The sequence below is a fragment of the Pseudorca crassidens genome, chromosome 1 (genome assembly GCF_039906515.1).
Source record: "Pseudorca crassidens isolate mPseCra1 chromosome 1, mPseCra1.hap1, whole genome shotgun sequence".
In the NCBI taxonomy this organism is placed as follows: Eukaryota; Metazoa; Chordata; class Mammalia; order Artiodactyla; family Delphinidae; genus Pseudorca; species Pseudorca crassidens.
Genome location: NC_090296.1, coordinates 106,963,438 through 106,989,372, shown reverse-complemented (window position 1 = coordinate 106,989,372; position 25,935 = coordinate 106,963,438).

The following is a 25,935-nucleotide window of genomic DNA, read 5'->3' as shown; positions in this document are numbered from 1 at the left end:
CATCAGTATTTTTAGTTGAAAACCATGACTCTAGGCTCTTGCTCCTTAAAATGTGGTCCACAGACGGGCAGCTTGGGCATCAGGTGGGAGCTAGTTAGGAATGTGGAATTTCAGACCTCTTCCCTATGGATCAGAATCTGCATTTAACAAGATCCTTGGGTGATGTGAATGCACATCGAGAGGCACTGCTTTTGGCCTTAACCTGCCAGTGAGGTGAGAGTGGCCAGCAGCGGATGTAAGTACTTTCTTGGAGGCCTTAGCACAGGCAAACAAATGGCTGCGTGATAAACTACCAGAGATCCTGAACAGGGGGTCTGAGAAGGGTCCTCACATCTTTACGTTCACCATTGCTCCTGGGGAGATTTAGGGGATTATCAGCCAGTGTGGGTACACTGCCCAGGGAGGTGGCTTTCAGCCTTGGCTGGGCACTGGGATCACCTGGGGGACTTAAAAATAATCCCTGTACCCAAGACTGCAGCCCAGACCAACTAAATAAGAATCTGTGGAGGTGAGACCGGGTATCAGTGACCCAGTTTTCAGGTAATCAGGTGATTTCAATGGGTAGATAATCCTGAGAACCACTGCTAGGGCTTTCTGATCTTTATCAAACCTATCTGAGAATAAAAATATTATCTGAGCATTATGCTCCTAGAAGAGTTTACTTTGTATAAAAGTCAAAACCTTGAAGCGCAGGAATTAATCATTAACTGCTGCTGGTGGGAAAGAACTCAACATGGGCAGAGTAGCTTCTCTTTATTGTCCCTGCCTAAACTTCCTGTCCTCTTGCAAATGTCCTACCTCATCTCTTCCTCTATTAGGTCTAAAATAGTCTTTCCATTTAGAGATCTCTGTGCTGGATGAAAATGGCTTTCAGTAAAATCTGTTCCTGGGTTTGGCCTCCCAGCATGTGCCCTACAGCTAAACATCAGGACAAGGGGAAGGATGCTGGGAGGCAGGGGTTGGTTGTTTCAAGACAACCAGACTTTTCTTTTTCAAAAAATTTTTATTGCAGTGTAGTTGATTTACAATATTGTGTTAGTTTCAGGTGTACAGCAAAGTGAATCAGTTAGACAAATACACATATCCACTCTTTTTAGATTCTTTTCCCATACAGGCCATTACGGAGAATTGAGTGGAGTTCCCTGTGCTATGCAGTAGGTCCTTATTAGTTATCGGTTTTACACATAGTAGTGTGTATATTGTCAATCCCAATCTCCCAATTTATCCCTCCCCCAACCTTGCCCCCTGGTAACAGTAATTTTGTTTTCTACATCTGTAACTCTATTTCCGTTTTGTAGATAAGTTCATTTGTACCCTTTTTTTTTAGATTCCACATATAAGCGATATCATATGATATTTGTCTTTCTCTGTCTGACTTACTTCACTCAATATGGCGATCTCTATGTCCATCCATCCATGTTGCTGCAAATGGCGTTATTTCGTTCTTTTTTATGGCTGAGTAATATTCCATTATATATATGTGCCACATCTTCTTTATCCTCTGTTGATGGACATTGAGGTTGCTTCCATGTCCTGACTATTGTAAATAGTGCTGCAAAGATTTTTCTTGCTTTTACATCAGACTCAACTCAGGCCCTGCTAACACTCCCCTCCACCCTGCCCCCCATCTGTTTATTTCCCTGGGGAATGTGCTGACAGCCTGCCCTTTGGTGTTGAATTCCCAGAGAAAGACAAGCTGAGCATTTGGGTGAGGAATTTCAGAAGTGGGCAGTGGCTGGTTCTACCCCCTCCTGCTAGGTCACAGCTGAGCTCCTGCCAGGAACAGAAGTTCTTCCAGAGTCCCAGTCCTCATTTTCTCCCTCATGACTGCCAGAGATGGTGGTGAAGTCTTGGCCCTAGGTCAACTCCACCTGGAAGTAGCTCAATGCTAGGGATGTTCCCTCAGAAAATTTCTAGGAATGAAGGAACATGCAGGAGAAGGAAGCCAAAAGAGTGAGTCAACCAGGATATAATCCTCCATGTTAAATGACCTTTTAGAATTGACATATTTTTACAGTTTTATTAAGGTATAATTGATACATAATAAACTGCACATATTTTAAGTGTGCAGTTTGATGTTTTGACATATATATACAACTGTAAAACAATAACTGCAATTAAGGTAATGAAAATAATTTGTTTTTCCTTATTTTCTGAATAAATGAGAACAAATTTCTAAAATCCTACAAAAAAAGTGTGTGTGTGATGGGCTTCCCTGGTGGCGCAGTGGTTAAGAATCCTCCTACCAATGCAGGGGTTCCAGCCCTGGTGCGGGAAGATCCCACATGCCACGGAGCAACTAAGCCCATGCGCCACAACTACTGAGCCTGTGCTCTAGAGCCCACAAGCCACAACTACTGAGCCCGCGCGCCTAGAGCCCGTGCTCCACAACAAGAGGAGCCACCGCAGTGAGAAGCCTGCGCACCACAACAGAGCAGCCCCCGCTCGCCGCAACTGGAGAAAGCCTGTAAGCAGCAACGAAGACCCAAGGCAGCCAAAAATAAATAAATAAATTTATTTAAAAAAAAGTGTGTGTGTGTATTTATGTGAGTTCAGCTGCTTTGAATTTTGGCAAATATATCTTTAAAAAACTCAGATGTAGAGGATCTTTTGAACTTCAAACAAAATTATTCACAAATCGTGTATTTTGCAAACTATTCTTTTTTTCATCATTTCTATGTTAGCTCATAAGGAGTTTTTAAAAATTATATTATTTTATGGTTTATGAAAACGTTGGCATACGTTACTGCATTTCTTCTGGTGTGATTTATTCTCTCCAAAGCCCTTAGTGTTAATTATTATAATTTCTATTTTAAAGCTAAATAGTGTAAAAAGACTTGGTTAGGCTCACAATTAATGCAGCCCAAGGCTTTTGATAACTGATTCCCAGCTCTGTGCTCTTTGTAGCATACCAAGTAATCATTCATGGGTAAGAAGGAGAGGCATAAAAACCCAAACAATTAATTTTTAAAAAAATTCTTCAAACAGCCTTGACATTTATTTTTTAAATGAAGATTTATTTTGCCATGGTACATCATCATTTTTGCACCGTGTGTGAATAAATGAACTTTGGCATTCATGAATTCTGTTAGAACCTTGTGATACTTTTGATGCATTGCCAGTTAGCCTGGGTGAAAGGCCCCAATAATATCCAGACAGTTTCAATTGGCTTTCTTTTTCTTTGGGGGAGATTTAAGATTTCTGAACTGTACTTCTTCCTTTCTTTTTTCTTATTTTTGAAAATAGAAGTTGCAAATAATACAGTATGACCCATGATCACTGGGAGGCTTTTTACATGCTAGTGCAACATTCTAGGTAGTTAATCCAGAGAGAAAGCCCATTCCCTTTAGGGGAAATGAGAAGATGTCTATCTTCAGTGTGTAAAATAAAGGCCAATTAAGAAGAGCAAGAAAGTTTAACCCGAAAGTAATCAGATCCTAGGAGTTTAGAATCCCAAGATCCTAATGAATTAGTAGAAAATGTTGGAAGCTGGAAGCGGCCTTAGCTATTTTTCTAGTCCAATCTGCTGATCTTACCGAGTGTACAACTGTGGTCCTGAGAGGGGGGGTATTTTCTCTAAAATTGCACAGCTGGTTAGCTAGCTGCAGAGCTAGGCTTAGCACAAAAGTCTCCTAACTCCTGGGCATCTTCCCAGTGGATCATTGAGACTCCATCTTCCTTCAATTGTGAGGAACCCTTTTGGAAGTCAAAACCATTTCAGAGATAATCATATAAGTCTTGCTTGGTAATGATTGGTTGAGAAAATAGATAATGAGAAAAAGCAACAGTGAATTCATTAATAATTTAAAGTTCTTTTCTATGATGTTGTCTTCTCCCACAACCAGGAGAAAAGAGCCAGGAATCTCCAGGTGGAGATGGGGATGTTGCTCATGCTTACACCTGACAATGCAATCTCACCCTGCAGCTGGACACTGCTGGTCTGGAAGTTTCCCTACCCAGTGAAGGGATACTTCCACTGAGGGACATGATAAAATCCTACAGAACTAGGACTGCCACTGGTGATATGATAACTGCTGAGGCTACAGAGTGTTGGCAAAGAGCTTGATGTTGATTATCCAGGGGAGGTGCAACTATCAAAGAAGAGGCAGGGGACTATAAAGATTAGCAGGGGGCTTCCCTGGTGGCGCAGTGGTTGAGAGTCCACCTGCTGATGCAGGGGACATGGGTTCATGCCCCGGTCCGGGAAGATCCCACATGCCACAGAGCGGCTGGGCCTGTGAGCCATGGCTGCTGAGCCTGCGCGTCCGGAGCCTGTGCTCCTCAACGGGAGAGGCCACAACAGTGAGAGGCCCGCGTACTGCAAAAGAAAAAAAAAAAAGATTAGCAGAAAATAGACTATACTATAGGTAGGTGCACCAATGACCCATTCCCCGCTTCTTTCTTGCTCATCTTGATTGAAGGAAGGTAATGTGCCATGACTCAACTAAAGAATCATATTTGCTTTCAGTCAGTTATGATGTTCCTCTCTCCCCTTGCTAGGTATTTGATTTTGCAGCCTCCAGTGTAGCAGGAGTGGTCATCTGATGTCGTTCTGGCCAAGAAGGTGGAAGGAGAAGGCTGCTGGAAGCTCTGAGGAAAGCTTTGGCTCTGCTGATGAAAAGTCCAGGTGTAGCTGGTGTCAATCCCTCTCTAGTCATCCTTCCATGAACATGGCCAGGATGCCCATGGTGGCATCTTCTCATCATGAGGCAAAGGGCAAGAATGGAACAGAGATGTGACCGCAGGTGGGTTGTGTGCAGCTGTGTGTGATGATTTGGATACACTAAGTTGGAACAGTGAAGACAGAGGGTGTGTTGCAGGTGTGCAGTCAGGGGCCTGCTGTGGTCCACATTCTCCTCGAGCTGAAATTCCTTGGCCCACAGCCACCTTCTCTGAGATGGAGCCCTTGGCTGGTCTTTGCACAGGAGAAACCACTGCTTGGGTTACAGGGAGATTGCCTGATTCCAGAACAACCAGGCCCCACACCGGCCTTAACAGAGCCTGCTATGAAAAAGTGGCCTCAATAAATAGATTTTCTCTCTTGGAAATCTGAACTGAATGTTCAAAACGAATTTGCTACTTGGGAGTAGAAGAGATGTGAGGAGGTGGCCAAGTCCCATTCATGTCTGGGTACTAGTAGATCTAGAGATGCCTTCATTCCTGGCTCCGTCAAGCCATGATGGCTCCTGTTCCTGGATATGTATGTGGGATGGTTGGTATTATACCAACTTGGCTAGGCTATACTGCCCAGTTATTTAATCAAATTCTAGGGCTCCCCTTGTGGCGCAGTGGTTGAGAGTCCGCCTGCCGATGCAGGGGACACGGGTTCGTGCCCTGGTCCGGGAAGATCCCACATGCCACGGAGCGGCTGGGCCCATGAGCTGTGGCCGCTGGGGCTGTGCGTCCGGAGCCTGTGCTCCGCAACGGGAGAGGCCACAACAGTGAGAGGCCCGTGTACCGCAAAAAAAAAAAAAAAAAAAAAAAATTCTAAACTAGGTTTTGCTGTGGAGGTATTTTGTAGATGTAGTTAACATTTACAATCAGCTGAATTTAAGTTATGGGGATTACCCCTCAATAATGTGGTTAGGTCTCATTCAATCGTTTGAAGACCTTCAAAGCAAAAGTTGAGTTTTCTCAGAGAAGAAATTCTGCTTCAAGACTGCAGCATCAACTCCTGCTTCTCTTGGTTCTCTTTCTCTAGAGAACCCTGACTGACACCCCATGAGAGTCTGCCTTCTTCATCACTCCATGGCACTGCCACCAAAGAGCCCTTCTCTCTTTGTTCCTTAAAATCAAAAGAACCTACACAAAAACCTCAGTAGTGTTCACTACCTTTGTGAAATGGTGGCTCTTAGTAGTGGGAGACATAGTGATTCAGTCTACAGTAAATGCTTGGTGCACGCATGGATTCTCAGACTCTCAGAAAACCTTCAGTCTCCAGGAACTGGGAGGAACAGCCTTAGGTATAGGATTTCGTTAGCTGCCTTTGCCCTGCACAGCAGAATAGTAGGAAATAGATACATTGTTCAGGGAAGCAGTCCTATTCTTCCACGATTACTTAGTGAAACTTGCTTAGCCTTGTATTTCCTTGTTAAGAAAATGAGCAGCTCAACCGATGGTAGAGCAGGCAGGGACTCTAGGATACAATATGTAGGTCTCCAAAGATACTCCCATTCTGAATTCTCCCTTATACCCCTGCCAACCATGGGAGGTGCTTCCTCCATTGGAGACACGCCTACTGCCCTTCCTGTCTGAACCTCAAACTCGTCCCTTCACTGTACTCTGCCCTGTAATTACCTGTGCTCACAGATCAGTCCTTTGCTGAACGTGGCTTATTCTCTTATTTTTATGCATGCCCAAGATGAAGGGAAAAATGATTACTGATGTCTGGCAGGCTGGGGGAAGAGAAATGGGGTATGGCATGGGATGCTGCTGTGCGTGGGATCAAGCACTAGGCACTAGAATCCTTCTATAAGAGCGATAGAGGTAGATACTGAGGTGGTGGAAACAAGAGCCACAAGAAAAGGAGGGCCCAGGAAGACAAATTTCAGCTATTTAATTTTCCCCTTTGGCCTTAAAGAGGCCAGAGCATAGTTTTATGCTCAATTACAATAACCACATTGGTTGTAATGATTGTCATTTGGCTTTTTTTCTCATAGCTCTTATTAATCCTTTAAAAAATGCTTTATTAGTCATTTTAAGAAATAAATACATTGATAAACTTGCCATTTTGGAAGGGAATTATCACAGTCTGGAGTAGTAGGAAAGAGTCCAGTTTTGGAGTTGGTCTCATTTGTATTTGAATTCAGACTCTCATCGGCTGTGTGACATTGGTCAAGTTACTAAACGTCTCCGTTTCTTCATCCATAAAATTGTGGTAATAATGATACCTACCCTGCAGGCACTTTATTAGGACTCGTGGAGAGTATACGTGACGTGCTTCACACGGTGTCTGGGAGACCTGTCGCACTGCCTAGCACCCTGCTGTAATAGCCGAGGGGTAATGAGCCCTTACAATGCTGCAGGTAATACGCTAAGGACATTAGCTCATTTGACACAGAACCAGGTCCTGTTGGCCTCTATTCCCTCTGCCACTCTCCCCTGAGCCCCCTGTCCAGAGGCCTTTCTAAGGAAGCACAGCTGTGAGGGAAGCAGAATACAGGCCTAACCCTTCCCCTTAAGAACTGATGACCTGTCTGAGGCCTCACCTGGGCTTTACAGGGGCAGCCACAAGAAGCCTGGGTGTCTAGGGGATACAGCCAGGCTTAGTTGGTGATCCAGAGACGAGCTCAGGGAAAGCCCGGTCACCTCTCAGGGGAGTCCCACCTGAAGTGGATGAAGTTGGGTTATGGACCAGGGCCTACGGCTGGTCAAGCGTCCTCAGAAAGCTCAGCCCACTCCCCTGGCACCCTTCTAATTGCACGTGGAGTGGCTTCTGCCCATAACTTCTGAGAGTTGGGGATACTGTGAGTGAACAGAGCAGAGCTGCGGAGCCCTGCAAAGCACATGGCGGGGAACACCGAGGAGGGCATCCAGGCTCGGCCCTGCGGTGAAGTGTTTGGTTACCTCTTGGGAGGGATCCAGTGCAGTTGGAAGGACTCAGGCCAGAAGTGCTGAGTGGAAGGACTAAGTTGATGACACAAACTTGGGTCCAGAACCAGCCAGGGAGGGAGAGATTTTGCCGTGTTGTCCAGAGAAGCCAGGTGCTTGGTTGCCAAGGAACATCTGTGTTGGAATTTTATATGCAGGGCCAACAAAGCCAAATTCCTTAAAAGCAGCTTCTTCCTGCCCAGATGGCTTCAGCAGCCTTGACAGAAGGGTGTGTGCGTGTGGAGGTGGGTGGCATTCTCAATCTGGGCCTCTCCTTCTTTTTTAGGACTTTGTCCCTTAGTGACTCTTCCCAAGTTAAATTGTACTTCATGCTTTTGTCAAGCACTTAAGTAGGAAGGAGAGAAGATGGGCTGTCAGTGAGGGAAAATGTGTTGGAGATCATTCAGGATCACTTAGGTGGCAGCATCCCACAGTGACTCTCACTCCCAAATATCCACACATAAGGAGTGATGGATACGTGAAATGCATAAATAATCCCCATGTCTAATTTAAGCCACAGCTGCCCTTCCCCCAGCCCTGACCCATTGCTACACAGTGCTAATCCAAGAGAGATTGGGTTTATTCAATGCCCACTCAGAAACCAGAGAGTCTGAATTGCCTAAGGACATACAGATGGTGACTAGTGAGATGATAACTCTCTTTCCTGCCCAACGTTCATTTTTCTGGGAAGTTGAGACCTGGTAAAGTGTTCTCACAGGTGAACAAAGGGAGAGAAGAAGATATCCAGGGTGGCAGCCCTGGGTAAGCCACAGGGGGTGGTTCTAATTAAAGATATTCACCAGAACTGTGGGGTGGGGGGGGAGCCTTGACAAAATAAAGATGTTAGGACCCCACCCCAGACCAACTAAGTTAGACTCTCTTCTTGGGAGGTGCCAGGTATATTCTGAAAACACTCCCTGGGTATTTCTGATGGGCTGCTCAGATTAAGAACCATGGTGCTAGAGGAACAGTTTCCTGTGGATAATCTAATATGGGCCATATTTCTCAGGAAGCTAGTTTTTCACTGATTGCTTATCTTCTAACAGAGATAGCATGACAGTGAGGCTAGGAATATCTGTACTGGAGCCCAAGTGCCTCCCACTTCTACCACATTCTTCGGGCAAATTAACCATTTTGCTCTTCAGTTTCCTCATCTGTAAAATGGAAATAATAATACTGCCTACCACAGACCGTTGTTGTGAAAACTGAGGTATTTGGGCTGGCCAAAATGTTCGTTCGGGAACAAACTTTTTGGCCAACCTAATAATACATATCTTTACCTAGTGTTTTGCAAATGATAATAATCCTTACCCTGGATGGACATTAGCTATTATTATTAATACATTTGACATGATAGTTTCAAATGTAGGATAGAATTGTTATTTCTGGGAGCCTCTGAGACAGGTAGACTGGCATGCTATTTGTTTTTCTCCAACAGAAGTCCATTGGTTATCATCTTTGAAAATTCTTTTTAGCTAGAAAAGGAAGGCACATTCATGCAAATTGGTTCAGGTTCACAGGCGCAGAGTGATCCAGAAATTAGCCTTGGCTAAAAATAAACTAGCTTGATCATTTCTGTTTCCAGGAATAGCCAGAATAATTTTCCCATCCGAAACAACGGAAATATTGAATAAAGTATCTTTTAAAAATCTTTAAAAATGCATCTTTGAGCTGACATGAAGGTAAGAAATCCTCTCAGCTCCCAAACAAACTGAAACCAAGAGCTCTGAGAGGTAAATGAATACCAAAGCTTGCCTTCAGCCTTGAAGTCTCTGCCAGATGCCAATACCTTGGGCTACTGCCTTGGAGGTTGTATGGGGATGGAATATAGGAGTTTAAGTCCAGTGCTTGATCAAGGTGGGGTACATCATAGGAGATCCTTAAATAAAGCTGGAATCCCAAAAGGTTACACATGTTTTATGGTGAACACAGAAAGAGAAGCAAGAAAACTGGCCTGTCTCAGTCCGGATAACCACTGTGGCTTGGCACAAACTGTCTCTTGCACTTGCAGTTCAAATTCATTTCACATGTGTGGCCCTAAATATCCAAGTCTGAAAATTGAACCTATTCTCAGTTTGGTAATACCTGACATGACCAGCTGAATAAACACAAATATATTCTGGAGGAATCCTGCTGCAACTCAGAATTTCCACAAATAATGCCCAAAGAGAATGAGCAGTTTACAGTAAAAAAAAAACTCAAAACATGCAAGGAAACAAAGTATTATGATTGAGAGAACCAGCAAAAAAGAAAAATAATAAAAACCAAACACATACTAGGAATAGGTCAGCAAGAGCATTAGATAGCAGATTTATTGAACACCACAAGTAAAGCAGCTATGTAAAATAAGAAGTCTTGAAAATTTGAGCAGGAAGCAAGTAGACTTGAAAATGAACCAACAAAACATAACTTCTAAAAATGAAAAATATAATAATTGAAATTAAGACCTTGATGGATGGAGTAATGAGAAAATTGGATACAGTTAGAAATAATGGAGATGGATGCAATGGCTTTATCATGGATATAAATTTGAGAAGTTTAAAAATATGAATAAAAAGGAAAAAGAGTGGACAAAGTGAAAGATTTCAGTCAGATATAAGGAGGGGATTTAATTTTAACAACAAATGGCTGAGAATCTTCCGGAATTCTTAAAAAAGACACTAATGTTTAACAAGCCTGAAGGAGGATAGATAAAAGGAAACATCCTCCTAGATACATCAGAATAAAGAAAAAGAGGTGATCTTAAAAGCAGCCAGAGAGGAAAGATGGATCTTCTACAAAAGAATGGCAACTAGTGTTAATGCTGGCTTCTATAATGGAAGCCAGAGGGCATAATGTGCTGAGAGAAAACAATTGTTAACAAAAATTTTATATCCAGACAAATGATTTTTCAAGAATGAGGGCAAAGATATTTGAAATATAAGAAATACATAAAACAGGTAATTATCTCCAGAAGGTCTCCACTAAATGAAATTCTATGTAATATACTTCGGCTAGGAGAAAAATGGTCTAAGAGACAAGATCTGAGATATGAGAAGGAATGATGAACAAATATAAATATTATATGTAGATAAACCTAAATAAACCTTAACTATATAACATGATAAAAATGTCCTATTTTCAGGAAAAAAAATATTAGAAGAAAATACCACACAATATAAGCATTGGATTAGGTGGACAGATAATTGGAATTGAAGAAAAAATTAAGAAACTTGACTTTTTCAGGAGGGGAGTTAAAAGTATTAATTTTAGAATTATTAAAAATGCATTTTATAATTTTTAGGGCAAACCACAGAAAAGATATGGACATGATAACTTCTAAACAAATAAAAGACAAATGATGAAATACAAGCAAAACCAATCTTGCTTAACTCACAAGAAGTGGGGTGTGGGAGAAGAATAAAGTGAGATAAATATAAAACACATAGTAGGATATTAGAAGTAAATTCAAATATAATAGTAATTACTATAAATACAATAGGACTGAAGTCCTCGGTTAAAAGATAAAAATTGATAACCTGGATAAAGAAATACAATCTAGCATATGCTATTTACATGAGATGCTTTTTAAACATAAGGATATAGAAATATTGGAAGTTAAAGGATGGAAAAAGATACAATAAGCAAGTACTAATCAAAAGAAAAATGGAAAAATATATTAATATCAGAAAAAAACAGACTTTAAGCCAGGCAGTTTTATGAGCAATGAGTCACCACATAATGGTAAAATGCTTAATTTCCCCAAAATTTATAATAATTCTAAACTTGTAAGACATAGTATATATGATATATATGAAATACCATTTATATTAGCAATAAAATATATTTAATATATATAATATATATTATATATATCATACAGCTTCAAATACATAAAGCAAACTTTAAATGACAGCACTACAATGGAAGCCAGACAAATCCATTGTGCTAATAGGAGATCTTAATACACTTCTCTCAGTAATTCATAGACTAAACACATAAAAATCAGTAAGGATATAGATGATTTAAAGAACACATCAATAAACAATAAAACGGACATATGGAGAACACTGCACCATGCAGTTGGAGATTATTGCTTCTTTTTAAGCACTCATGGAATTTCCTATGAATAAATTTAAATGTAATTAAGTTAGAAATCAATAACAAAATATGAGAAAAAACCTTACATTTAGAAATGAAAAGTACACTTTAAATAACTCACAGATCAAAGAAAATGTCTAATGGAAATTTACATACATAGAACTGAATATGATGTTTTAAAACTTCTGGAATGCAGTTAAAGCAAACTAGGAATAGAAGAGGTATTTGTTAATCTGGAGAAGGACCTCTTAAAAACCTGCAGCAAACATCATTATTGGTAGTCAAAAGTTTAAGTTCAAGGGATAAGATAGAGATGCCCACTTCTAATATTCCTATTCAACAATGTGTAGGAGGTCATAGCTAGGGTAGTAAAACAAGAGAAAGAAATGAAAAGTCTAAAAATTGGAGAGGAAGAAACAAAACTATCACTATTTGCAGATGTAGAAATTCTAAAATAATCTGTATATGAATTAGGGTTAATAAGAGTTTAGCAAGATGTCTGCATATAAAGTTAATATAAAAATTAATTGCATCTCTATATACCAGAAGCAATTAGAAAATGTAATTTTACTTTTTTTTTTTTTTTTTGCGGTACGCGGGCCTCTCACTGTTGTGGCCTCTCCCGTTGCGGAGCACAGGCTCCGGATGCACAAGCTCAGCGGCCATGGCTCAGGGGCCCAGCCGCTCCGCGGCATGTGGGATCTTCCCAGACCGGGGCACAAACCCGTGTCCCCTGCATCGGCAGGCAGACTCTCAACCACTGCGCCACTAGGGAAGCCCAGAAAATGTGATTTTAAAAGATACCATTTATATTAGCAATAAAAAATGAAGTGCTTAGTAAATAAATTTCTAAAAGATGTTAATTCTTTATAAAGCTCAAAAACTTTACTGAAAGACTTTGGTCCTAAAACTATGCAGACATACACTATGTGTACCGTATTTTTCAATAGATAAACAATATTATATAGATGTAAATTTTTCCTTTTGTGATCTATAGATTTAGTGAGATTCCAGTAGGAGTTTTGCATTTTTGTTTGTTTTTTGGTTGAACATGGCCAGAAGATTCTTAACATTTTACGGAAAATGTAAAGGCCAAGGATAGTCAAAACAGTCCTGAAGAAGCAGCAGAAGGTGGTAGGCCTGTCCCTATTACAGATCAAAACTTCTATAAATAGTTGCAAATTCAACTATGCTCAACTTAAGAACTTTGTTATCAGAAGATACCTTTAAGATAGTGAACAGTTGATACAAATATATAGAGATTTGCAGTATATAACTACAAGGGCATATATATATATATATATATATATATATATATATACACACACCCTTCTATACAACTACAGAATATATAACCATTCTTATGAAGCAATAAGAACAAATGACTCGATAAAATAGTGGGCAAAGGCATGAACAGGCATTTTACAGAAGAATACACATATGACTCAATCATGTGAAAAGATGCCCAATCTCATTATTTACCAGAGCATTACAAATTAAAACTACGGTGATAAACCATTTTACACTAACGAATTAGCAACAGCAACAAAGCTGATAATTTATCTTGTTGAGGTTGTGCAAGGAACTCATTAACGGCTACTGGGAATATAAATTGGTACAACCACTGAAAAACAGGGTCGCATCACCTAGTATTATCTAGTAAAGGTGAATGAACACCCATGCACTCTACAGCCCAGCAGTTCCACTCCTATCTGAAGAAACTTACACACGTGTGCCAGGAGACATGCAAGAGTGTTCATAGCTGCATTGATCTTAATAGTTCCAAATTGGAAACAACCCAAATGCCCATCAACAGTAGAATGAATATATAAATTCTGGTATATTTGACTCAGTGTGTGAAGAAATAGGATACCGCAGTGACAGTGAATGCCCTACACATAGCTGCCCTCAAAAATATGAAGAAATCTTAAAAAGAGAAAACTGAGGACAAGAAGCAAGTCACAGATCACCTCCTAACAGCATGACTGCATTGATATCAATGTCAAAAACAAAATTAATCAATCTATTTTTTTAGAGGCACATTTGCAGGTGATAAGAAAAGGCAAGAGAGAACCATTACGACAAAAATCAGGCTAGTAAGGTTAGCTTTGCACGGGAAGAAGAAGGAAATGATCTGGAGGAGGCACGTGGGATTTTAAGGTACGGTTAAGATTCTATTTCTATTCCTCAGTGGTGAATATGTTACCGACCCTTTGGAGTTGGGCCCCAAGTAGGGTTCTCCTGCCTGGTGTCTTTCGAGCCAATAGAATGACACCCAGGTTAGTTCAGAAGCAAAGGAAAGCTTTCTTCTTTGATCTAAAGATGGAGAGGGGCGAGCTCGTGCTCTACAGAACACGATCTCCCATGAAAGGCCATGGGTGGGGCTGCTTTATAAGGATCTCTAGGGGCGGGGGGCGGGCGGGGGTGGAGTTCTCGAGGGCGGGCGCAGCTGTACCGCTCAGGGCTCAGGTCGCAGCCTCGGCAGCGTATCTGCGCACGCCCGCCGCCATCTTGAATTGAGGTGCCGTGCGGGGCGCTTCTGCGCACGGTCCCAGAGCTGAGGTGTCGGCGCAGTTCTTTCCCGGGAGGAGCGCTGGTCTGACGGGCAGGGTGCGAGGCCTCTGCATGCGGACCCCTGTGAGCAAGGGAAACCAGACTGTGCGTCAAGGGAGAAAAAAGGTTAGACTTCATTATACTACCCGAATTTTATTTTTATTTCCTGAGAATTGTCAGTGGGCTTTGCTGGTGACAAATACACAGGTGTTCGTGTTGTTGATAGTTTCTAAACTGTATGTAAGCTTTTTATACCCTTCTGTTTGTATAATATAGCTCACCATTAAAGCAAGGCAAAAAAAGCTATTCGGCACATAAAATTGAGATCGTCAGCAGAACAAAAATTGTGGGGAGTATAAAAGGGAGAATAGCCAGGCGTCGTGTCTCCCACAAGGCAGCGCCACCTCCCCGGGTCCCCTTTGACACAGCCTGGCTCTGGCCTGAACCTCCTCACCCTGGCAAGGGAAAGGAAGGGGCCTTTCCCCTCTGTCTCCTTTCGTATTAATGAGATTGCAAGTCTGCGTCCACTGCTTTGTCCAAGGTCACACAGTTACTGAAGGTTCCCAGTCCACCGTTCATTTCACATGTTATTATGCAGTGTTTTATTTCATCCTTCCCGGGAGGGCCTCAAAGAAGAGAATATTAAAAGGCTACAATAATTAGCCTCACACTGTAACACCCTTGACTCCAGGCGAGCTCCTGTAGCAGAGGAGGGAGAGGTTTAGTTCTGCTCTTCTTGGATGGGTCTGAGATTCTGGCTGCAAAGTAGGAGAGAATTTCCTGAAGATGCCCAGTGGTGTCTGGGGTCGCTTTGGGTCACTGTTGTTCCCAGTGGTGCTTGAGTAGTAACTGTGGACTGCCAAGAGGCAAAGCATTAGATCTCATCTGTTCGCTGGGGTAGGTTGTGTGGGCAGTAGTAGTCTGGAGTAGACTAGACAGATTTCCAGGGCTGTGGAATTACTCATTCCATCCTGAAAGTTTGACCTGTTTTTTGATGTCAGCCTCTGACCTGCAGAGCAGAGCTGCAGGGGAGCAAACGAGTAGCAGGTGAGAGTTGGAGGGGAGCAGGTGATAGCTGTAGGTGAGCTGCAGTTGAGCAGGTGAGAGCTACAGGTGAATGGAGGCTCCTTTCACCAGAGTAGGGTGGGCCCCGAATCCAAGGAGCCTCCTTCCAGTACCCCAAGACTCTGTCCTCCTGTCTCTGCAGTCATTTTAAGAAAACCATCTTGTAACCCTTTCTGTTAAAACATGTATAAAATAGTGGAAGGTATGAAATGCGACCTCAGTAGGCTTTGGTCATTGCTGAGGGGCATCAAGCTGCTTAATGATAAAGCTTCAGGACTGTTAGTTCTTTGTTGCCTGCTGGGGGGGTGGTAGGGTTGTGTGGACAGCTTTTCCTTAACTGCCATTCTGGTGAGCCACACCCAACCAAAGATTGCTTCTGCTCTCCTTTGATTGCTTATCAAGATGCTCATTTGAGAACCTGACAGTAATTTAAAGATCGGGAAGGTAGGAAGAGAAAGTTGTATGGTACCTACATTGTCCCTCGACAAAACCTTGTAGAGGTTTGCTTGGGCCCTGTTGGATTCTTGACCTCTGCCACCCAGTTAAGAGCTGCCACCTGGACATGCCATCAGTGCAGACACAAACCTGGGGACCCTGGTCCTCCCGCTGCACTCGCCTTGCAAAACCCATTGCTCTTGGCCTATGAACATTTCTTATTCCAGGTTTTTCTTTTCTGCTATTAGCAAGGGAAAGTGTCATCACAGCCTTAATAATAAACCAACCAACTTTAGAGGAGTGTCTGGGCTTTAGAGAAGACTTGTTTAACCTCAAAAGACAAAGGGAGAAGTGTACCCTTAAACACGGTTAAGGCAGTAAGTTCTATGTTTATGAATCTAAACGTATTACAGTGTATGATGGTCAATATTATGTATCAGTTAGGCTAGGCTACAGTTCCTAGTTATTCAGTCGAACACTAATGTAGATGTGGTTGTGAAGGTATTCTCTAGCTGTGATTGAAGTCCACAGTCAGTTTAATTTAAATAAGGAAGATTATCCTAGATAATCTGAGTGGGCTTGATTGAGTCAGTTGAAAAGTCTTAAGAGCAGAGCTGAGGATTCTCTGAAGTAGAAGAAATTCTGCCTGTATACAGCACCTCAGGCCCTGTCTCCAGCCTGCCCTTCCTGATGGTCTGCCCTGTTGATTTCACATGTGCTTAGTTATGGGTTGAATTGTGACCGCCCCAAAAATGCAGGAGTCCTCACCCTCAGTACCTGTTAATGTGACCTTTTTTCGGAAATAGGATCTTTGTAGATGATCAAGTTAAGATGAGGTCATTAGGGTGGACCCTAATCCAAAATGACTGTCTCTTTATAAAGGGGGAAATTTGGACACAGGGAAAGACATGCATAGAGGAAAGACGACATGCAGAATCAGGGAGAACACAGTCACCTACACGTGAAGGAACGATATATGTATCCATCTCCACATCCTCCTGTGACTCTGTTTCTCTGTTAAAACACTAACTGATGCCCCAGATCAGAAGAGGTACCACTTTTGGGTGGTATCCCTGGGTTTGATCCTGGAACAGAAAGAGAATATTAGTGGGAAAACTGGTGAAACCCAAATAAAGCCTGGAATTTAGTTCATGTACCACTGTTGGTTTCCCAAATGTACCCTGGAGGAGGAAGCTGTGTGATGGTATATGGGAACTCTGTACTACTTTTGCAACTCTTCTGTAAATTAAGCATTATTCCAAAATAAAACGTTTACTTTAAAAAAGGCAACCTGGATCCAACACTTAACAGTTGTGCGACCTTGGGAAACATTTAATCTTCCAGGGCATCAGTCTTGTTTTTTGTAAAATGGGGGTTAAGTATACAACCTGCCCATAGGGTTGTTGTAAGGATTAAATGAGTTAAAAACACACAGACTGCTTAGGAAAGTCCCTGGCACAAGGTAAGTGCTTAATAAAGTTTAGCTCTAATTATAATATTTTTGTTTTATTTTATACACAACTTGTTCTCCATGGCTACTTGCTCACTGTGTGGTAATCCCATAGACGAGTGTTTTCCTAAATTGAGTGTAGGCTTGTTACAAGACTACCCTACCCATTGGAGGGTAAGAAGAAAAAGTAGAACTTCTGTTTACTTGCTGTATTTTCATTCTTTTAAGTTTTCTATATCTGTGTATGTGCCATAATGCATGTTTTAATCCAGTGTAACATATGCCTTTTTTATTGATAGAGTAAATAGTCAGAAAGGCATGGGGACCAGTACTGTGCTCTTAAGGCAGGGTACACTCTTGCATCCATGTGCCCTTTAGGCTCAAAGACACAGCCACTTAGGCAAACTAATTTTGCATTAAACCCTAATCCCTAAGCCATTTAAATCTGCATGAAAATAATCTTTTACCTCAGAAGGCTGAAAATGTTGAGGTTGATTCCATATGTATTTACGACTCAGTGTTTCTTCAGCCTGAATTATTTCAGTTTGTTCCATTACTGGATAAAATCTCTCCACTTATTTTTGAGAATCTAAATTTTCCCTCTGGTTTTTATTAGACCTCATTTGTTGCTTCACATAGTAGCCTCTTCAAGGTATTTCAGGCACAGGAAGTTTATGAATCTCAAGCCTTTTGGTTCTAGATGGTGATACTGGTAGCAAGATAGAATGGTATTTTTTGAGGCAAGGAACAATGTAACTGACATTCATTTTGAGTTTTGTATGCATTTATTTATTCACATTCATTCACAATAATTCCTTCAAATGTTGATTTAGTTTAAAAGATCTTAGAGACATTCAGACTTACATTCAAATCCTGTTGGTTTTCAGAACCTGGGTTCAAATTCTGCCACTAACTAGTTGTGTGTCCTTGGACAATTTCTTCTTTTTTGAATTCCTTTACATCAATTTCCTTGTTGGAAAGATAGAATATTTACCTTGCAGGGTTGTGTAAGGAATAACAATATATATGTGAAGTACTTGTACATGTTTGGAGCATGGTGGGTGCTTAACAAATAGATGATTTTACTGTTATTATTGTTATTTTACTGCTATTGTGAAACTACCAGGCTAGACCTGCAAAAACAAAGATGGCTACGGCATCGTCCGTGCCTGTAAGGAAAATACACATATACACATCAAAAATACTACTGACACAGTTGATGCACTTGGTATAAAAGTAAAATAGCAAAAGCAAGCTTACAATGACAAGCAATGTCTCCTGGCCTACCATGCCCCAGCCCTAGTTGCAGTCTTCTGAGACAAACTTTATTCGCTGTTTCTTTTTCATTCTTCTGTGATTCATTCTGAAATTCAAAATAATAAGCTTGTATTACTTTTGCCTAATTTTATCAGCTTTAGAACAATCTATTGACTCCCCGTTATGATAGAGGATTTAGTAGATATCATGACCCTGTACTTCCTCTACCTCTTCCCTTCCTGACATTTGATAGTTATATTATTTTCTAAAAAATCCTCTACTGCTGATATTTTAAACTTTAAATACTATGCTTAAACGTCTATTTCTTGTTCTGTCACCTTCAGTCAATATTTTAGTCCCCTTGAGGTTAGCACCCTTTCTCTTTAATCTTTTATCTCCGGTAAGAGGTAGCCCGATTCTCTAAATTGCAACCTGATCAATAACAAATTTGCTGAATTTACCAAATTTAGGAGTTTGGCATTTCATAGTGATTTGATTGCTTTGGATTACTCCTCAGCAATTTCATTCTTAAGAGATGCAAGCCTGCTTATTAATCTAGAGTCCCTTTTTTTTTTTTTTTGCGGTACGCGGGCCTCTCACTGCTGTGGCCTCCCCCGTTGTGGAACACAGGCTCCGGACGCGCAGGCTCAGCGGCCATGGCTCGTGGGCCCAGCCGCTCCGCGGCATGTGGGATCCTCCTGGACAGGGGCAGGAACCCGTGTCCCCTGCATCAGCAGGCGGACTCTCAACCACTGTGCCACCAGGGAAGCCCTAGAGCCCCTTTTGTCAGCTTCACATTGCTTTCATGTTATCAACATTCATAAGATTTGCATTCAGTTCTGCAATTGTAGTAATGGCTTCCATGCTTTGTCTGTGGTTGATTTTAAAAGTTTTAACTCACAAAGAAGGCATTTGCATTATTACAGTTACTTAGTTATTGCCTACTACAGGGAGGGGCAGTATGCATAGTTTGTATACACCAATCTAAGGGTCCTTTGTGAGGCTACTTGAAAGGGAGGAGACACGGTAACATCAAAGTCAAATGGTTTTTCTTTTCTTTCACTCTATTGGTTACTTAAAATCATGCCACTTCTTACTTTGCTTTGAAGTTGGATCACTACCTTCTTTTTTTTTTTTTAACATCTTTATTGGGGTATAATTGCTTTACAATGGTGTGTTAGTTTCTGCTTTATAACAAAGTGAATCAGTTATACATATACATATGTTCCCATATCTCTTCCCTCTTGCGTCTCCCTCCCTCCCACCCTCCCTATCCCACCCCTCCAGGCTGTCACAAAGCACCAAGCCGATATCCCTGTGCCATGCGGCTGCTTCCCACTAGCTATCTACTTTACGTTTGGTAGTGTATATATGTCCATGCCTCTCTCTTGCTTTGTCACAGCTCACCCTTCCCCCTCCCCATATCCTCAAGTCCGTTCTCCAGTAGGTCTGTGTCTTTATTCCTGTCTTACCCTTAGGTTCTTCATGACATTTTTTTTCTTAAATTCCATATATATGTGTTAGCATATGGTATTTGTCTTTTTCTTTCTGACTTACTTCACTCTGTATGACAGACTCTAGGTCTATCCATCTCATTACAAATAGCTCAATTTCGTTTCTTTTTATGGCTGAGTAATATTCCATTGTATATATGTGCCACATCTTCTTTATCCATTGTATAGCCTTTGGTCTTTCCTGACATTTCTCATCTTTCATCTTTCTTTTTTCTTTCTCCCTCCCAGAGCCTCAAGTTTAGTAAGCCTTTCAGACATAGCAACTCTTGCAAAGCCCCTGTCTTTCTCCAGGTCTTAGCCTCCCCGGCCTGAGTTAGGACCTGTCGCTCTCTTCTGGACAGCTGTCCTGAGATTTTTCTGTACAACCTTCCCAGGTTGGATCCACTGTTTCCTGGATCCCATGTCTTTCTCTTTCTGGAGTACATCCCTTAGTAAGTTCTTAAGAAAGTCAGAAGTAGTTTTTTGAGGCCTCGTTTGTCCAAAAATGTCCTTATTTAGATAAATCACATATGATCGATAGCTTGGTGAATATACAATTCTATCTTCAAAATTTATTTTCCCTCCAGTTTTTTTCTGACATCCAGTATTGCCTATGAGAAGTCCAATGTCAGAATGTTACTTGTTTTTTGTAGGTAGCTACTCTGCTCCCTGACCCAACACCATGGAGATTTTTTATATTTCTTTAGTTTTGATCCTGTGTGTCTAGTTGTAGATCTTTCAGAAGTTTTATTGTGCTGGGAAAAGTCATTGTGTGATGACATAAAACTTTCATTTGGAGGAAATTTTTTCTATTACTTGTAATAAATCCCTTCTCTCCATTTTCTTTTCTTAATTTTCTTTTTTTTTAAAGCCCACATCCTGGTCTTTATTTTTTCCTTCCTTCCTCCCTTCCTTCCTTCCTCCCTTCCTTCCTTCCTTCCTCCCTCCCTCCCTCCCTCCCTTTTGCGCAGGGTCTTAGTTGTGACATGCGGGATCTTTAGTTGCAGCACGCGGACTTATTAGTCGTGGCATGTGGACTTCTTAGTTGCATCATGTGGACTCAGTTACACCATGCAGACTTCTTAGTTGCGGTATGCAATCTCTTAGTTGCGGCATGCGGGCTGTTAGTTGCAGCATGTGGACTCTTAGTTGTGACATGCATGTGGGATCTAGTTCCCCAACCAGGGATTGAACCCGGGTCCCCTGGCACTGGGAGCACAGAGTCTTACCCACTGGACCACCAGAGAAGTCCCTCTCCATTTTCTTTACTTTTTAGTAACACCTATTAATTGGATAGTTCTCTGTCATATTTTTTATCTATTTGGGTTTTGGCTTTCTAATATAAAAGATTTACTTATACTTTATCCTTAGCCCTACTACTAAATTTTTAAACTTTTTATAATTTCAAACTTTCTTGTTTTTTGACTCTCACTAAAGGGTAGCATAACTTTTATATACATGTGTAACAAGAATAACATAAGACAAAACTCTGAGTTTATATACATATATAATTTATATATTGGCACTAAAATTTTTTTTAACATCTTTATTGGAGTATAATTGCTTTACAATGGTGTGTTAGTTTCTGCTGTATAACAAAGTGAATCAGCCATACACATACGTATATCCCCATATCTCCTCCCTCTTTCGTCTCCCTCCCACCCTCCCTATCCCACCCCTCTAGGTGGTCACAAAGCACGGAGCTGATCTCCCTGTGCTATGTGGCTGCTTCCCACTAGCTACTTGTTTTACATTTGGTAGTATATATAAGTCCATGCCACTCTCTCACTTCGTCCCAGCTTACCCTTCCTCCTCCCTGTGTCATTTATACATATAAAATTGTATATAATAAATATATATTTTCATATTTCCCTTTAGGTGTTAGATGGTTTTGTCTTATGTTATTGTTAGCTTTCTTGCTTGCTTGTGATTTGATACTTTGTTCCTCGAATTATTTCTAATTCCTCAAATCAAATTTTCTTTTATTTTTTTGCTAGTTTTTCATTTCTTTGTGCTGCTGGTTTTCTTATACATATTTATGTTGATTCTTTATGTTCTCTGATGTGCGTCCAATGCAGTCCCTTTCTGCCTGAGTTCACAAGTCTACCTACGTTAGTTCTCAGCAAGGAAGAACTCTGATTCTCTTACCTTTATCCCACCTCATGAAGTAATTATGATGAAGGGGAACACCTAAATGTTTTGAAAGTAACTACAAGGCTGCTTTCAAGGTTTTTCTTAATGCTAGTGTATAAAACCTGACATGTTCAGACTAGCTAGAAGAAAGTCCAGCTTGAATTACTCAGAGATGTTTTAAAATATAGTTTCATTATTTTCAGTTTTTATAAAAAACTTCACCTGAGCTAAGAAAATGCCACAGGTAAAGTCTACTGGAGGTGGAACAGATAAGAATATGTTTTATTTAAATGGTGCCTTTTACACACTTGAACTCTCTCTAGTGTTTCACATGGACAAACGTGAGTTCCATAGTCTTACAACATTTGCATTCATTACTGAATAACTTCTTTAATATGAAGATAGAAACTTAAACTCTAGTCCAAAACCTTAATCAGAATTTGAGATAGTGAGAGTAAAATTTGTCATGAACCTTGTCTTCCCAATGAGAAAGATGAGAGGGTCCATTTTTATATTACACATATATGATATAAATGGCTTGATATTTGTGGAGGCTTATCTATGGCAATAATAACACTCTTACTACAAGATTCAAAAGGGAAATATTATATGAAACTGTTTTACTTTAAAACCAGCAAAAAATATATGGAATCAGATTTCATTTTGGAATTTTTTTACCAGTGTCAACAATTCATATAATTCTTAATAAAAAAAACAATTTGGTCTGTAAACACCTGCAGGTCTCTGGAACATTTACCCCAGTACCTGACTCTAAGTTTGTTACAAGTTCAGATGTTCTCACAGATTGTGACATATCTTCTTTGTATTATGAGCAAACAGCATCTGTGTATTTAGGATCAGCCTGAAAGGGAAGCACATGAGCTCTCTGAACATACACTCAGCTGTCCTTGAGGTCGGGGACATACAGGGGCTCTTGGTCCAGTGCCTGTAGAGTTTCAATAGCTTTCCCTCTATGTTAGAAAAGGCAGTAAGTCCACTGCTAAAGGATTCACGCTTATCTCAGTTTACTGCAGAGATCGCGAGTGACCAAGATAAGTCACCTGCCCAAAGTCCCACAGCTGGGACTTCACACGTCTACAACACCCTACATGTGAAGATATAGTGTATTTGGATGTGGCTGTGGGCTCTGGTCAGTTGAGGGAACAGGACGTGCTAATAGTGTAATGGGACCCTAGAGAGGTGTGAGGGAGATATAGAGAGAAATCCACTTTTCATTTTGTCCACGGCCAGACCACGTCTGGACTTCAGCTCTTGTCTGGGCTGCAGAGCTTTGCTTCCCACGTGGCTCCCTTGCGCATACCTTCTTGGTGAATGATTAGAAGAGGTGTATCAATATTTTCCTGAACCATGTTGCCTCTCCAATCATTAACATGGCCCTTCATCTCCTGTCTTGTTGTCACCCAGTCTTCTCCGCTTTGAAGCCAGTTGTGAAAGAGATAAAGTCCTAAGAGTTACTTCTCAACCCTAGGTCTTTGCTAGAACATGTCAGAGGTGATCTATTTAAAAGTCACCCATCCACCTGTCCATCCAGAAGCTGGACCTGGGCCCACATGGACTCTTCACATCTAATCCATCCTCATGAGCCTCCTGCCCCACCTCCCACCTCTGACCCAGTCACTTCCCTGCTTAAACCTTTCATGGTTCCCCACTGACTCCAGGGAAAGGTCTGCGTTTCTTGCTCAGGACACCCCAGGATACCCAGGACACCCATCTGCCCTTCGAGATGTAGCTCCCTTGTATCCTCCACAGCCAGTCAAGTGGAAAGCTTTGTGGCTCCCTCCACATACTGTTTTCTACATTGGGGCTTTGTTTTCCTTGCTCCCACGTGGGATGCTCTTGCTTGCCCATCTCTGCATATCTAAATTCTACTCATTTTTTTGCGACTTCCCTGGTGACACTGGTTAAGAATCCACCTGCCAGTGCAGGAGACACGGGTTCAAACCCTGGTCTGGGAAGATCCCACATGCTGCGGAGCAATTAAGCCCATGTGCCACAACTACCGAGCCTGCACTTTAGAGCCCGCGAGCCACAACTACTGAAGCCCATGTGCCTAGAGCCCGTGCTCCACAAGAGAAGCCACCGCAATGAGAAGCCCGTGCACCGCAAGGAAGAGTAGCCCCGCTCACCGAACTAGAGAAAGCCCATGCACAGCAATGAAAACCCAAAGCAGCCAAAAAATAAATAAATAAAAAAATTTAAAAAAAAATTCTACTCATTTTCAAGTACCCAGATCAAAAGCCAGCACCTCCATCCAGCCTCCCTGGGCTCACAGCTGTGAGTCTCCCTGACAATAGTAGGGCCCATGGAGTCCTCTGAGACCTTAACATGGAGGACCTCATTTCATCCTCACAAACTGGGAGGCAGAGACTGGTCTCAAGTGACAAAACTGAGACTTAACAGGTTAACTTGCCTGAGGATCTTGAGGTATGAGCGCTGGAACCAGGATAGGAACCGAGGGGCGCCTGAGCTCACAGCCTAGGTTTCTACTATTCTGGGATGCTCCAAGGCCCTCAGTCATCATGTAACTGGTGTCTCTCCCACTGTAAAAGGCTTTCACATCCTGCTGAGTGGGAGAATGTCCAACTCACCCCTGATTTCTCTGCTTATTCTAGTTTGAATGGGGTGCTGGATACAGATGCGAGGAAAAGGTGGGATCCTTCTCTGTGGATGGGCAGCAGCACTTGTGACCAGGGCTCCTTGTGGCCCTCTGGGTGGTGGGATTTGTTCCCTCCCTCCTTCTCAGGTGCCCTGAAGTGCCTCCCATCCCTTGCCATCCTGTCTACTCCTCTGTCTGCCCAGCTGTCATGGGGAAGAAAGTGGGCTCTCTCAGAGACCCCACAGCCCTCACCTTCTCTGCTTCCATCCAAGGTGGTCTGAACTCTTTTTCACCTCTGAGTCTTTCCTTTTCTGGGCTCCGCCAGGCTGCGGTATTCATCTTCTCCTCTTGTAGCACTATGATTTTGTCATACCCTGATGGGAAATAAAGTCCAGCCTTGCTGCCATGGATGAGTACAGCAGCTACTTTGATCTCTGCCTCTTAGATGCTTCCAGCATTCCCAGTTGGTACTGTGTCCAGGCTCTGAACTATGGTCAGTCATGTAATTGATCCATCTCTCCATTAATGCATATTTACCAAGATCTTATCATATGTGGGGTCCTGATGAGGCTGCATTGAACAATGAGTAATGTCCCTGTCTGCATGGACCCTTACATTTTAGCATAACGTCCTATAATTGGTTTGTGGGTGTCACCTTGTCTCTTCATCTAGACTGTTAATTCCTTGTGGCTAGACCCTTATTTTCTGGTCCTTTTGTGGCCTCTGCACAGCTTAATACAGTGCCAGGTACAACATAGAAACAGTAGCAATGGGTAATGGATAGTGAGTTATAAAATATTTTTAGTTTAAGAAGCATGTTTCATATATATAATCACATTTTTAAACAGAATCCTTAGTAGGTAGGACAAAACTGAAGAATGTTGGTTCTGAGTAGTTTAATGATTTTACAGTGCTTAAAATCCATATTCAGTAAATGTTGTTTGGCATTTTTTAAATAAGAATAGGAGAAACTGCCTTTCCTGTTCTCTTCAAAGCAAGGAATTTATATGCACTGAACCTTATATAAATGTTAGAAATATTAATTTTTATACAACCTGCATGTGTTTAAAAAGAATAATGTGGAAAGCCTTAGAGTAAAAAAAACCCTGTCCCCGCCCCCCTTCCTTATTCCCTGTTATACTTCCCAGAAACAGTCAATTTGAATTTTCTGTTTTTGTTCTTTTGCATGAGAGAGAAATGTAAATAATTGTGAACAGAGGGCAGATGGTAGTAGATTGTAAATGTGGCCACAGATTCCTCTT